This window comes from Odontesthes bonariensis, chromosome 13 (genome assembly GCF_027942865.1).
Source record: "Odontesthes bonariensis isolate fOdoBon6 chromosome 13, fOdoBon6.hap1, whole genome shotgun sequence".
Taxonomy (NCBI): Eukaryota; Metazoa; Chordata; class Actinopteri; order Atheriniformes; family Atherinopsidae; genus Odontesthes; species Odontesthes bonariensis.
Genome location: NC_134518.1, coordinates 7,076,608 through 7,091,474, shown reverse-complemented (window position 1 = coordinate 7,091,474; position 14,867 = coordinate 7,076,608).

The window sequence follows — 14,867 nt, the reverse complement described above, 5'->3', positions numbered from 1 at the left end:
GTCCATGCTATCTGGACTGAATCCCTGGAAAGGTGACGATGTTCCTGACAAGGTCGGTACAGTAAGGTGTAACTCAGCTACCAGCCTCGAGCCTGGCCGTGAATATCTCATATGGGGAAAAATGCCCAAAAACACTGCTGTTTCCCCAGGCAGCACCGTCATGACTGAGCCAACGTCATCCCGCTCAGCTCCCAGAGGTGTTTTAGTTGCAAAGATTGTAACTATATTATGGGATGACAGATGGGTCCCACTGAAGCTCATCAACACATCTAACAAGCCTGTGTTATTGAGGCGCAAAGCTGGCTGATGTCTACCCCGTCGTGGCACTTGAAGACATGGATGTTGCAGAGCGCTCAGAGGTTCCCCTTGCTGGCTGCACTCAATCAGCCGTGCCGGCAACTGCAGACTCAAATTCTGCTAAAGACAAGCTCAGGTCAGTTGGGCTCAGTGATGTTGATATGGAGTCATGTGAAGTTTCAGAGGGCTGCAAGAGGAGAATGGCTGACCTTGTTCTGCAGTATGAGGATGTCTTTTCACACCACCATCTTGACTGTGGGGAGGCGAAGGGCTTTGTACATCGCATACACCTGTCAGACAGCAGACCATTCATGCTCCCATACAGGAGAGTGCCCCCTGGCCAGTACCAGAAGCTGTGCCAAGTGCTGAGTGAGATGGAGGAAAAGGAGATCATCAGAAAGTCGACCAGTGAATACGCATCACCATTGGTGCTTGTGTGGAAAAAAAATGGAGATCTCCGCATTTGTACAGACTTTCGCTGGTTGAACAGGAGAACCCTGAAGGATGCTCATCCCCTTCCTCACCAGGCAGATTGTTTGGCAGCACTGGGAGGTAACTGTCTGTTCAGCACGATGGATTTGACCTCCGGGTTCTACAATATGCCACTCCATGAGGACGAAAGGAAGTACTCAGCATTCACCACTCCTATGGGCTTGTATGAGTACAACCGTCTGCTACAGGGCCTCTGCAACAGCCCTGGGAGCTTTATGCGCATGATGACCAGCATTTTCGGAGACCAAAACTATCTGAGTCTACTGTGTTACTTGGATGATCTGTTGGTGTTTGCCCCTGACGAGGAAACTGCCTTGCAACGGCTGAAGATGGTGTTTTTTGGGGCCAGCTTCATAACTTGAAGCTGGCCCCAAAAAAGTGTTTCTTTCTCAGGAGGTCTGTCAAGTTTCTCGGTCACATAATAGATGAGAATGGTGTTTCAACAGACTCCAGTAAGGTTGAGAACATTGCAAACATGGCGACCTCTGACCTCATGGAGCCCGATGGCGTGACCCCGTCTCAGAAGAGGATAAGGTCCTTTTTGGGGATGGTAAATTACTAGCAGCACTTCGTGCCCAGGTACTCCGCCATTGCCAAACCGCTCTTTGATCTACTGAAGAGTGGGAAAAGAAAAGGCAAACACCACAAGACCGAACTGTCAGCCAGGAAGTTGTGTGCCTCTGACTGGACAGCAGAGCAGGAACAGTCTTTTGAACACCTGAAGTCCTCACTGATTCACAGTGCTGTTCTGGCTCATCCAGATTTCACCCGTCCCTTGATGCTGTCAACTGATGCATCCCTGGATGGCATAGGTGCTGTTCTGTCTCAGGTTCAGGAGGGTGAAACACGAGCCAGGCCCATTGCTTTTGCCAGCAAGTCATTGTCTCAGTCCCAAAAGAATTACCCAGCTCACCGGTTAGAGTTTCTAGCCTTGAAATGGGCAATCTGTGACAAGTTCAGTCACTGGCTGAAAGGTCACAAATTCACAGTCTGGACTGATAACAACCCGTTGACTCACATCCTGACAAAGCCAAAACTGGACTGCTGTGAGCAACGCTGGGTGGCCAAGTTGGCGGGCTACGACTTCCATATCAAGTATATCCCAGGTCGACAGAACGTTGTGGCTGATGCCCTTAGCCGTGTGCCGTTTGTCAAAGGGAGCGTTGGTCACAGGCTGCTCGCAGAACCCTATGTAGGTCTTCTCACCGAGGTCAAGGATGTGTCAAATTACTCCGTCCAAAATGCCTTCCGGACATCCAGTGGTCACAGTAAACCCTTTCCAGTGAGCGTCAATACTCAGTCCACATGCAGTCCACTACAACTGCACTGTCTGTTGCAATGGAGGATGTGTCTGCTGTGCTGCGGTCGCACATTGAGTGGGATGCTGGTCCGAGGGCCCGTGCTGTTGAAGTGTTGCAGTATCTACCTCAGTTGGTTCAACCTGGACAGGACACCTTACCTGCCTACACCGAAAAGGACCTCCGTAACAAGCAGTTGGAGGATAACACTCTCTCTCGTGTTGTGTACTACATTGAGAGGGGTCTTGTGGGGTGTATAAGGCACCCTGCTACCAGTTGTTGGATTGAGGGATAAGCGCTGCTCTCATGCCACTTCATCCTTAAGGGATACATTTGTTGTTGGTTTTCTTGTTTATGTCCCCTGGTAATTTGTGAACTTGTAGTGTTCTCTATGGTGTAGACTGTGTAGTTGGTGCTCATATTTGATAAAATTCAGTGGGGGTGGGTGTAACGTTGTTAAAAATACATCTTATTATTTGTTATTTCCAAATCGTATTTACAAGTTTTATTTATCATTTCATGATTATTTTGAGTATTTATGAATTTTATCTCTGAGCTATATTCATTTTCCATTATTTTATACATTTTCCCTGAGTTAATTACACACCTGCACTCTGCCCTTTTTGTTGCTCCTGGGCTTCTGTAGCCCCTCCCCTCTGTCCTCACAGTCCCGTTGTGTTTTGCTGAGGGTAAAGGCCCATTTATGCCCTACGGAACCGGACGAAATTCGTCTGTCCGGTCCATACGTTGCTCCCGGAGCTTCTGTTTATGCCTCCGTCCGTATTGCGCACGTCCGTAAGAAATCCTCAAGAGGGCGGTATTATATATTGAGTCATTGTCGGCCGCGGGTTTGAGAAACATGGCGTCAATTAAGGAAGTTGCAGTCATACAAATGTATATACCCCCTGACCATCTCACAAATCCTCTCCTCCATTACCTGGCATTTTTAAATCTTAAATTTTTTAAATCTCCTACTCTTCGTTCTTCTTCTTCCTCCATAACTTCCGGAGCCAACACGCTCCTGACTCTCTACCGCCCCCACGAATTCCTCTGGTATTGCTCCGTTTCGCCCGGAGCTCACCGGATTGCTAAGCTCTTGACCTACGGACAAACTGACGGATGAAACGCCCCCCGGAACCGGGTGAAAGCGTCCGTTTCCGTAGTTAACGTAGGGCATAAATGGGCCTTAAGTTGTGGGGAAAATACAGCAGTGACATCATGTCATTTTCTTTGAAAATTTAGCCATTTATTATTTAAATATTTGTTGTACATTATTCTCTGTTATATACTTTATGTTACCAAGCTGTCTTGTGCTAATTTTTTTTATCGTTAATATAAGTTTTATGGATGTTTTTAGGTTTGCGTTTTTGGCGCGATTTATCCATGCGTTAGGTTAGCCCATAGCATCAGGTTGCTGGTTTGCACTTCCTGGCGGTGTTTAACATTCTATGTGTATATGTTTAGGAGCAGAGGTGTAGGGAGAGATGTAAGGCTAACAACCTCTGTTGATGTCTTCTGCACGTATGTGTTTTTCATTTTTGGGTTATGAATTTTGTTTCTGTTTTGTTACTTCACCCCACGATCTTGTGTTAATCTCGCCACGAGGTGGCAATGTTTTCTTCTCGTGTATTATTTTTTGTTCTATAAAATGTTCTTCTGTAAAATAAAATTTAAAGCTCTGACAGTCCCGTTGTGTTTTGCTGAGGGAGCAGAGGTGTAGGGAGAGACATAAGGCTAACAACCTCTGTTGATGTCTTCTGCAGAAAATTAAATACAGAAAAGCAACGTCTTGAGTCCTCATCCTACATGCCCAAATACACACCCGTTACATGAGCTTGTATGCAGCTTTATGAAGAAGCAAAAGTTACTAATCAACTTATTTTACAAGATAATAATAATAATAATAATAAAGCAATAGTTTTTAAACATTTTTATAATTAACATGAATTATCTTGTTGGAACAGCAGACCAGCACAAGCTGTGACCTTTTAGGACACAAAATACACCCTTTCAGAACAGAAGGAGCTAAATGGAGTTAGCTTTCCTGCCTTTATGCATTTGACGTGGATGAAGAGAGAGCTTCACCAATAAAGCTGTAACAACAAACATGACCATTTGTGGTGCTCATTGTACACAAAAGAATTATGTTTATTCAGATTTGATGGTGTTTTAGATGGAATACAGCAGCTGGTGGAATTGTGTGAGATAGATAACATAGTTCACTTTGTGCAGCCGCTTTCACTATATATTTCCATCAGCATCAGGCTGTCAGGAAACCATTGTCCAAGAGATTAACAATGACAGAGCACGGAGATACATCCTGACGGAGAAGTGAACAGTGTAATGTAAGTATTCTTTTCTAATTCAATTGTTCATCTTTAATTTCTCTCTTGATTTACCCTCCATTTCCTGCACCAATATCAGCAGGCACTTTATAACATAATTCATTTTACATGTAATTATGGATAACCGTAAACGATCCTTTTACAAAAATAAATAAATTGACCTGTATTTCACATGAAAAAAAAAAAAAAAAAACACTGTTCAAAGATATAAGCAAGGCTTTGACTGTTTATTTAATGTGTTAGGGCTAAAACCGATGGGAGTGTTAAATTCAGGTCCGAGCATTTAGTTTGTGATGCAGCAGTCGAAGAGTTGTGGTTGTGCTCTGGTTTTTAAGGTTTGAATGGGAAACCTTAAACAAAAAGCAAGCTTTGCCAAGGGCTATGTGGCTATGTGATTCAGCTTTGGAGGGTTTGAGGTATGGTTTCCCCGTTCTGAATCTATTAAAGGCATGTTTAATTTTTTCTAATTTCAGCATCCACCTCCTGACAGAAATCGATCAATGCCAAATATTTTTAACGGTGTCCTTATTCCTCGAGGAGAGAGGAGGCTTGCCAGAGAAGCTATAAGCGAGGATACACTGGTGTATACTTTGACATTTTTTTTTGTGTGTATGTGATGTCTGCTGGGTGACACACTAATTATATGTTGTGAATGTAATTAAAAGTAAATATCTGCTTTGGCACAAACAGACTAAATGCCGATTAGACAGAATTAATTTAATTAAAGCACTAGTTTGCAACAACATAACGGAAGGACATCTCAAATCTACATCAATTTCCATCAATGTATTTAAACATGTTTTTTCACAGCTCCACAGACTCAACTCCACTCTTTCTATGTATATATATAATGTATATATTTATGTGTGTGTGTACATATATATAAATATATATATACAAACTTTTAAATGTTTTCTACGTTCTACAAAGTGCTTTATAGGTGTTTTTCATGAACAAGTGCAGACACTCCATCCATACCTGCTTCATCCCATTCACCCAATTAAGGGTTGTGGGGATCTCTGCTGTCATTCCATCCATGAGGGTTTGCAGACATAAATCATCTCAAACCATCTCCCAAATGTCATCTCAAGGCACTTAAATAATATAGTCCAATTCAAGTCAATTCATTGCAATCATAATTCATTTCAAAATAACCCAATTCATATAGACATATAGAGCCCGTTCAAAAACAATTTCCGAGCTAAGGAAACCAACAGATTGCACCGAAACTTGTCTTGAGTCCAATCTCCCGTCCTAAGCATACCTGAGGTGACTGGAAAGGAGCGACTCCCTTTAAACAGGAAGAAACCTCTGGCAGAACCAGACTCAGGAAGGGTGGCCATCCGCCTCGACCAGCTGGGATTTGAGAAGACAGAAAAGAGGGGAAAAAACACTGTAACACCATTCAAATGATACCTGTTGGAACAGGGAAAAATGAGTTAATGACCACAAGAATGTCACATGTACATAATATAATTTGAGAAATTAAACGGGGGGGGGGGAAAGTGAGGACAGATGAGGCCCCCCAGCAGTCTAGGCCTATAGCAGCTTCACTGTGGGATATTTCAGGATCACCTGAACGATCCCTAACTATAAGCTTTATCAAAAAGGAAAGTTTTAAACCTAGTCTTAAAAGTGGAAAGGGTGTCTGCTTCCCGGACCATTCGGCAGGAAGTACTAGAAATTGTATAGCAGAACTATGTTGTGATATAGAAACACCTCTATTAGATGGAAGTGGTTTAGCTCTGTCAGCTAACTGTGTAATCTTCATTTGAATTTTGGACGAATAAAATAGCGAAACTATTTGCACAGTATTCCACCTTGGGTGTCTTCGCTGTAATTCAGCCGCTCAGAGGCTGCCTTGTCACACCTCTAATGGTGCGGTTATTTGCTAAAACCCATGCTAATAAGCCTATTCTTAAAAGTGGAAAGGGTGTCTGCTTCCCAGGCATTTACTGGCAGCTTATTCCACAAGAGAGGGGCCTGATAACTGAAGGCTCTGCCTCCCATTCTACTTTTAGAAACCCTGGGAACCTCAAGTAGACCTGCCGTTTGGGAGCGAAGTGCTCTGTTAGGAAAATATCTTATAATGAGATCTTTAAGATATGATGGAGCTCCGTCATTAAGAGCTTTATATGTGAGCAGAAGAATCTTAAATTCTATTCTGACTTTAACAGGGAGCCAATGAAGAGAAGCTAAAACTGGAGAAATATGATCTCTCCTGTTAGTTCTCGTAAGAACTCTGGCTGCAGCATTTTGGATCAGCTGAAGGCTTTTCAGAGAATATGTGGGACAGCCCAATAATAAAGAATTACAGTAGTCCAATCTTGAAGTAACAAATGCATGGACTAGTTTTCCTGCATCACTCTGAGACAGGATGTTCCTGATTTGAACAATATTATGAAGGTGAAAGATGGCAGTCCTAGAAACCTGTTTTATATGTGACTCAAATGATAAATTCTAGTCAAAAACAACACCAAGGATCCTCACTGTAGTACTAGAAGCCAAGGAAATACCATCTTGAGAAACTGTTGTAGTGGATTTTATTTTTATCAAGGTGGATAAGAAGTTACTCAATAACAAGAGAAAATCTAGATTTTTGTCTTTCCTTAAGTTTTATTCAAAGGCACATAGCGTTTGAACAGTCTCCTGTCTGGGCTCTGCCAGACAGTGAGCGAAAAGGCGAAATACACATATCCCTTTTATACCCCAATCAGGTGGGGGCTATCTTTAAAGAACAAAAGAGCCCCCCTTGCTCTGTGCTCTGTTCTAATTCTGAGATAACACAGTTTGCGAGGTAGCCTCTTTACGACCCCCTGAACTAACCTCCCCACCAAATGTCAACCAAAAGGATCACAGTATGAGTTGGGGTCATCAGGAAGTCAACAGACTTCTAAAACCAGATGGGGAAATAAGGATTTTTCCATCTCATTCCTTTCTTCTGATTACAAGATAATCACAAAACAAAAATAAAATTCTACAAAACCATCGTCCTAAACCATAAAGATTAAAATGAAAACTAAAAAAAATATATCAAATACATGTGTTGTTTTCCCAGATCTAATATCCTTCAGATTACTAACAAAATAAAGCTGAAACAATGAGTAGAATAGTAATGTTAAAGGATATTCCTAACTTCATATATACCACAAAAATGCTAAATTATTATATATATTAGTCTTGACTCCTAAAACAGTTTAGAGTCATTACATCATCATTAGCGTCTTCATACAATATAAAACCCATCCTCATCCATGCAGTCTGTTATCTCAAATGCAGAATCATCACAAACTACAAACATCAGAAATCAAGTTTACATCCGTATCAACTTTCAGCATGGAAACATTAATCAGTCTCATTACCATAGCTTTAACCATTGGAATAATGCAACACGAAAGAAACATCAAAATCAAAAAGAAAAAGAAAATAATCACTCCAATCCTCATTAACCAGGAGGTCCAACCTCCAGTAATAAACCAAGACCAAGGATCCCAGAGGAACCCATATTTTCTTTCTGTTGAGTTGTCAGCAACTCCTGTAATCTACCATGGATGTCAGTCATGTTATTAGACACATCAGGAACAAAAGTACAACATTGTTCCCCTATTAAATGACAGACACCTCCCTTCTCAGCTAATAAGAAGTCTAAAGCCATTCTATTTTGCAGACTCATAGTTCTTATAGACCTTCTTCAGTTACAGCAGTAAGATTTTCTAACTGACAAATCATTAATCCTATGGGCAGCATTAGCAACACCATAACTAGGAATGAGTGTACCCAAAATCCCTTTCCAGTGTGGAATCCTAGATCTCTTCGTCCGTTTAAGCATTGTCTTCCTTTCTAATAATGGGGTGATTGAATCATAAGTAGTGACAGTAGGTAGTAAATGAGCTAAATAACATACTCCAGACCAGTCAGCAGGCAGATACAAATATGATCTATTTCCACACATCCAAACCATGTTCTTAGGACACGAGTACCCATCTCTAGTAGGAAAAGTAATGGAGACTGTGGTTAATTTACCTGCATAACCATACAATTTATTTCCATCCGGTAAAGCTGTAAGATTAAGAGTTAACAAATAGGGAACTGAGAATGAAGATCCTGAAATGGTATAAGGATTAGTTCTGATAGAGCATGGCCTGGATTTATTTCTGTTGATTAAGGCACATGAAGCAGGTATAATAGTTTTACAACCTTCTGTCTTTCCCAAAAAATAAGGTGTGGTTTCTTCCTTTGCTATACAAATATCTGGATCTCTACCACCCCGAAATCTATATAGAGTTCCAGTTATCACGCATGTTGAATTAGTCTCAATAGAGAATCTACTAACATTTCTTTTTTTTGCATTACAGTATAATTCCTCACCCAAGGAAAAATTACCTCCACCTGCGGGTTCTGTTGACGGTCTGGAAAGAAAGTAGCTAGAGTATAAGCAGAAACAATAGGAACAGGTACCAACACTGGTTGATCATTAATAGCATGTGGAGTCAAACAACAAACATAGCAACTGTCATTCCTTATTTTTCTTGCCGTTTGACGCATCAGCTGCCACCAGATGTTATCAGCATGATCATGGTTGTCAGGGAAGTGATGAATCTCTCTTCAAATCAGCTGATGAGTATTATTGGGATAATTACTCAGATTAATCACAAACTGTCTTTGCTGTACCTTTTCCCAAATAAAAACAGGGGTGATCAGAATACTCGCAATACCAATCAGCAGTATCGGAACGGACCATCCTCCTTACAACTGCATTGTAATCTCGTAGTGGGATGTCCTTTCTTCTTGTAATAAAACAGAAGAAACACTACCATAAAACAATATGATAATAAAAAAAAATTGTGGCTTCTGCGCTTCAAGCTGCCCTGTTACCAGTCTGGTACAGGTGGGCGGTCGTTGGAAGCCCCTCTTGGTAGGGGGTTCAGCAGGATCCTTTTCAGATAGTGTGGTGAACCTTTTGCAGTGTGTTGAATGAACCCAGGTGTCTCTTCCCTGGACCTTCACGGCAGTGTGAGTGACCAGCAGAATCTGGAACGGACCTCTCCACCGTTTGTCTCTCCAGTGACGTCTCCTGGTGTCTTTGATCAGCACCCACTGTCCTGGCTGAAACTGGTGCAGAGGTTTATCAGCCACTGGGGGTAGGGCAGCTTTCACTGTCTGATGAGAGAGAGAAAGAGAGAGAGAGAACGTGACAGAACCTTACAATATTCCAACATGGAATATTCAAAATGAGCAGTTGTTAGCATGCTTAAGTTAGTATTGGGTCCTCCTCCTGTGTTTGTGGGCCTCCCAAAAAGGATTTTGAAAGGACTCAAATTAGCTCAGAATCTATTTCTCATCCGCATATACATGAGAAACAAAGTTATTTTTACTCGGGTTACTCTTTTTTAATTTTTTTTCCTAATCTTCATCGGGTCCCGGGGTATTTTTATACCAAAGAGTAACATGCAAGGCTTCTGCTGACATATAGTCTTGTAATCTGGAAACTACATTCTTTCCTTCAGTTAAAAAGGCTGTGGCTGTACCAGCTGGATCTTTCTCTAGCAGATTTAATTTGTAACAATAAAGGGGTGACCCAGCTCCTTTGAGAACAAATAAGTCTCCTGCCTTAATTTCCTTTTTCCTTTTCACAACAATCTGTCCACCATAATCTCCATCATCATCACTTTCTTCCTCCACTTGCATTCTCCGTACACAAACACAAATCATCTTCCTTTCTGTGAAACATCACTTTGGTTTTGGTGCGGTCTGACTTTTTCTTTCCTGCGTTTACTTTCTCTAGTTCCTACTTTCTTTTCTGCTTAAATCAACCAGAATTTCACATCCTCTATGCCTTCCTTCTCTTCCTCGTTATATCCCTGATAATATATCATTTCATTTGAATTTTTAATCAATAGTTCACATTGCCAAATTAATTTAATTAATCTCATAGAACCATAAAAGCTCCTACTAAAGTTAACATAACCAATATCAATGTTTTTAACCATGTTCAGCATCCCTCCTTTGGACGCATGATCTAATCTGTGCGTCCATTTAGCAAAAAAAAATGTTTAGGCAGGCATGGCCTACCATCAGAAAAATGCCAGCCAGAACTGCTGTCAAAAGTACAGCCAGCTTTTCGCCATTTTTCTTTTTCCCGTGGGGTAGCAAATGATTGCAGTTCAGGGACCGTAACAGCACGTGGATCAGTCAGAGAAAGGAAAGTTTCATTCAGAGGTCTCAGAGTGGCAACTTTAGCTGCTGAATCTGCTGCCGTATTCAAAATAGGTTTTCCATGCGATTTTAAAAAGGAGTGATGTTTTCCACAAAGCTCCGAAATCGTGGATCACCTCAAAAGCATATCTGGAATCTGTATAAATAAATAGTCAGTTTTTCTTTCCGCTAACTTGCAAGCCTCAGTTAAAGCAATTAATTCAAACCCACAGCAGAATGAGAGGAGGAGCCATTAACATACAGGACAAGACCAGGGTTAGACAAAGGGGTGACCCGTTATCAGGAGGGGGGAACAAACAGCTGCGCAGTCATGACTTTTTACCATCCTCCTCAGAAGTGTGGCTGGATTTAAAGTAGTACAGCGTTTAACTATAATGTTAGGCATGTCCAATAATATTAAGGAATATCTAAGCCACCTCGCTGCTGATAAATGAGACGTCTTTTGTTCCAGGAGGATGATAGAAACAGAATGTGGAACAAAAACCGTCAGTGGATTATATCCAACAATGTCACGTGACGCTAACACTGCTTTCTCAGCTGCAGCAATAGCGCGCAAACAACCAGGTAGGCCCGCTGCGACTGCATCAAGCTTACTGGAATAATAAGCCACAGGTCGCAATTTATCACCATGGGATTGCAACAACACAGATGACATGAAACCAGCCTTTTCATCCACCATTTGGATAAATTGTTTCTCAGAATTTGGTAAGGCCAATGCAGGCGCAGAGGACAAGGCTGTATTAGAATCAATGAAGGCCAGTTCTGCCTCAGCAGTCCACTGAATTTTGTCTGCTGCTGCCAAGCCCCGCCCATATATTAATGGCGCTTCCAGCTCAGAGTAATTTGCAATGTGAACTCTGCAATAACCTGTCATACCCAAGAATGACATCATTTGTTTCTTTGTGAGAGGTTTTGGGATGTTCAGAACTGTGTCAATGCGCTGAGAGGACAGTTTTCTGCTCATGAGAGAACATGACCAAGAAACGTCAATTCTTCCTGCACAAATTGCGTTTTAGATTTAGAAATTTTGTGACCTTTTCCTTTGAAAGATGTTGAAGGAGTTTCAACATGTCTGTCCTACATTGATCCGCAGATCCTGCTGAAAGTAATAAATCATCAACGTATTGGATAAGGACAGTTCCAGGAGTCAGAGTCAAATCAGCCAGAGATTCTTTCAATGCTGTGTTAAAAATAGTTGGACTTTCAGTGTATCCCTGACAAAGACGGGTAAAACAATAATAACAACTGGTTCACAATCTTTAATAAGGCCAACATCGTATTTATGAGCTGTCCACAATGAAATAGGCAGCTTTGCGAGATCTGCATCCGCAGAAGAAGCAGTAGCCAACAATAGATGTGAATGTGAAATCAGCTGCACTGTACGATTACAGGCAACAACAGTGGGACAATACCTTTTAAAAGCATTTTGAGAAAGAGACACAAACACATCTGTCTCCCTCCAATCTGTGGCGAGGAGACAGCTCTTAACAAATATCCCCACATCCTTCCATTCCATATTGTTAGCCTTAGCCAACACAGACAGAAAACACATACAGCTCGGTATGGCACCGAGCCAAAAGCTTGAAATAAATTCAGCTGTTCAGAAGTCAAAGTTACAGATAAAGCTGCTGTATGATCATTCCAGTACATGTCAGAGAGATGCACTCTCTCATCTGTAATTTTACACCAACTGTCCTCATATTCAAAATCAGGTCCATCAGACACATATGAAGTACAATGCAAATCATCTGCAGCCATTATATCACTGTCAGGTGTCACAGCATTTACTGCTAATGTGACAAAATGCTGGGATGCAGGCCCAGAGGGAAGCTTCCACTCATATGCACACAAAAATTCCAATATTCTGCAGTGTAGTCAAAGTCATCCTGGGTCTGAACTGTCAGTCCATCAGAAGTCAAAGTAATAGCTATATTTAATCTGCACATCAAATCTTTACCCATCAAATTTAAAGGACACAAAGGAAACACCAAAAAAGAATATTTAAATTCCACGCCCTGGCGAGTGGAACATTTTAAGGAAACCGGGAAGCCTTCTCTAACCGTTTCACCTGAAGCAGAGACAGAATGACCATGGCGACCACTAAGTTTTGGCTTCTCGTTGATACATTTAGCTGATAAAACAGAGTGAGTTGCTCCTGAATCAACAACAAAATAAATTTCTTCACCCATCACCATCATAAAAAAAACATAGGCATTATTTTAAAAGCAGGGGTCTGTGTATGAAGATACGTGCCTGATAAAACCTTCTAAGTGTATGATGGCCTCTGTAAGCAACCTATGTGAATCAGAATCATCATGCAATCGTGTGTGTGTGAGTCTGTGTGAAATCTCACACCCCTTGAGAGGTCCCTCCTCAATGCGAGTGGCAGCCGGATCCAGGGTCCCGTCCTCCACCCGTCAGTAGCCGTTGTCAGGTTGCTGCAATTTCTCTGGACATTCATTCTTCCAGTGTCCAAACTGTCCACAATTATGGCAAGCATCGGAGCGGGACCACTGTCCTCTTCCCCGACCTCTGCCTCGCCATCCTCGAGAACCACATTGATTGGTGGCAAAATACAAAGTCAAGGCAGCATTATGCAACTCAGTCTCTCTTTTATCTACTTTCTTCTTGTTGTTGTTGTTGATAACGTCATCGCTGTGTAAAGCATGTCTTCTCAGTTCCTCAAACCGTACTCCATGTCTCCATCCATCATAAAGGGTCTTGGTTTGCGCAGCGATCTCAACGAGAAGTCCTTCCATGATGTACCCACACAGCATTTTCTCCCAGGGGCCCAAAACAGTAAAGTCAGCGGGGCATTCTAAACCCGAGTGTTTATTGAACGCTTCTTCCATGCAATGAAGAAAATCAGAGACAGTGTCATCAGGACGTTGTTTCACTTGTTGTAAAACGGCACAATCACTCCTCTGTGGAAACTTTGTGATCAAATCAGCATACAGATGTTCCATGGCAGCATACCATGGGCCATTTCGATGATTTAAATCGCCATCTTCACCACAGGCTGATGTGCGGATTGATCCGCGGGCTGACTTTCAGGCTGACGCACGGGCTGTGGAGGGGGACGGGAGTCTAGATCCGGGTCAGCCATCTGGAGGGCCTGCAAATCCATCTGTAATGGAGCATAAGGACAAGAGGGTGAAGCATCACTAGGTCTATATGGAGGTGGAAATTTGGGACTATCAACAGAATGACCAGCATTGTCTGTTACCCACGTCCCCAGACAAATCTTTCCCCCCTGCCATTTGTTTCAGTTCCGACTTTTTATTTTATTTTCATTATTATTATTTTTTACGTACGGCTTCCGTAATCCATTCATTCCAACACTTTACCCATATTTCTCTCTGATCTAAATCTTGTTTTTAATTTTATTCTTATTTTTATTTTTTTATTTTTTTTTCCAATCTTCATCCATCAACTCTTTTACTTTATTTAACTGGTTCACACTGAAATTTCCATCCTGTGGAAAACCAAACTTATTTTCCCAAATTAAAGCACATTTAACACAATCATCTCCACCTTTTTTCTTCCATCATTTTATAAATTACAGAGTCTGGAGACACCCCTGATGCCTTGAGGTTCCGGAACCATTTTTTTCCCTTTTACAGCAACGCGTCCGTCGTCTGGCTTCCTCCTTTATTAGGTGTAGGAAGTACAAAAACCACCCGCAAAACCCTTTGTTTCGCTATGTCCTATTGTTACCAATCAGGACCCTCCCTGTATTCCTTACAGGGTAACTGGCCATCCAGCCGGTGTCCTCCTCTCTCACTCCGCAGTCGATAAATTAATTTGGAGATGATGGTTGTAGCAGTCACAGTGCCGTGTGGATTAAGAGTTTTTCAAACTTTGACAAAACCAACATTCCTGTGGGGGATGTTTACGTATGTGGATATAAACCAGATCTTCATTTTCTTTCCACATAGGAAAAAGAGACAGAAACTGCCTAATTTACAACACCCTTAAGAGCTTTTGGGGAGTCGAACTCCAACAGACACTTGCCATTAAAATTGGAAAACTCGAATGAACAAAGAACTCACTCTTGGAAAAGTGGGACACTTACTATCTTATCTAGACCATAACTCGAAAGTTGACACTTTAACACCCCTCTTCACCATCAGACCGACCAGATGGCTATACATACGAACTGAGAAGACTTCACTAAAGACTCACTTTTAGTCGAATCTTAAAACTATATTAAATGTGT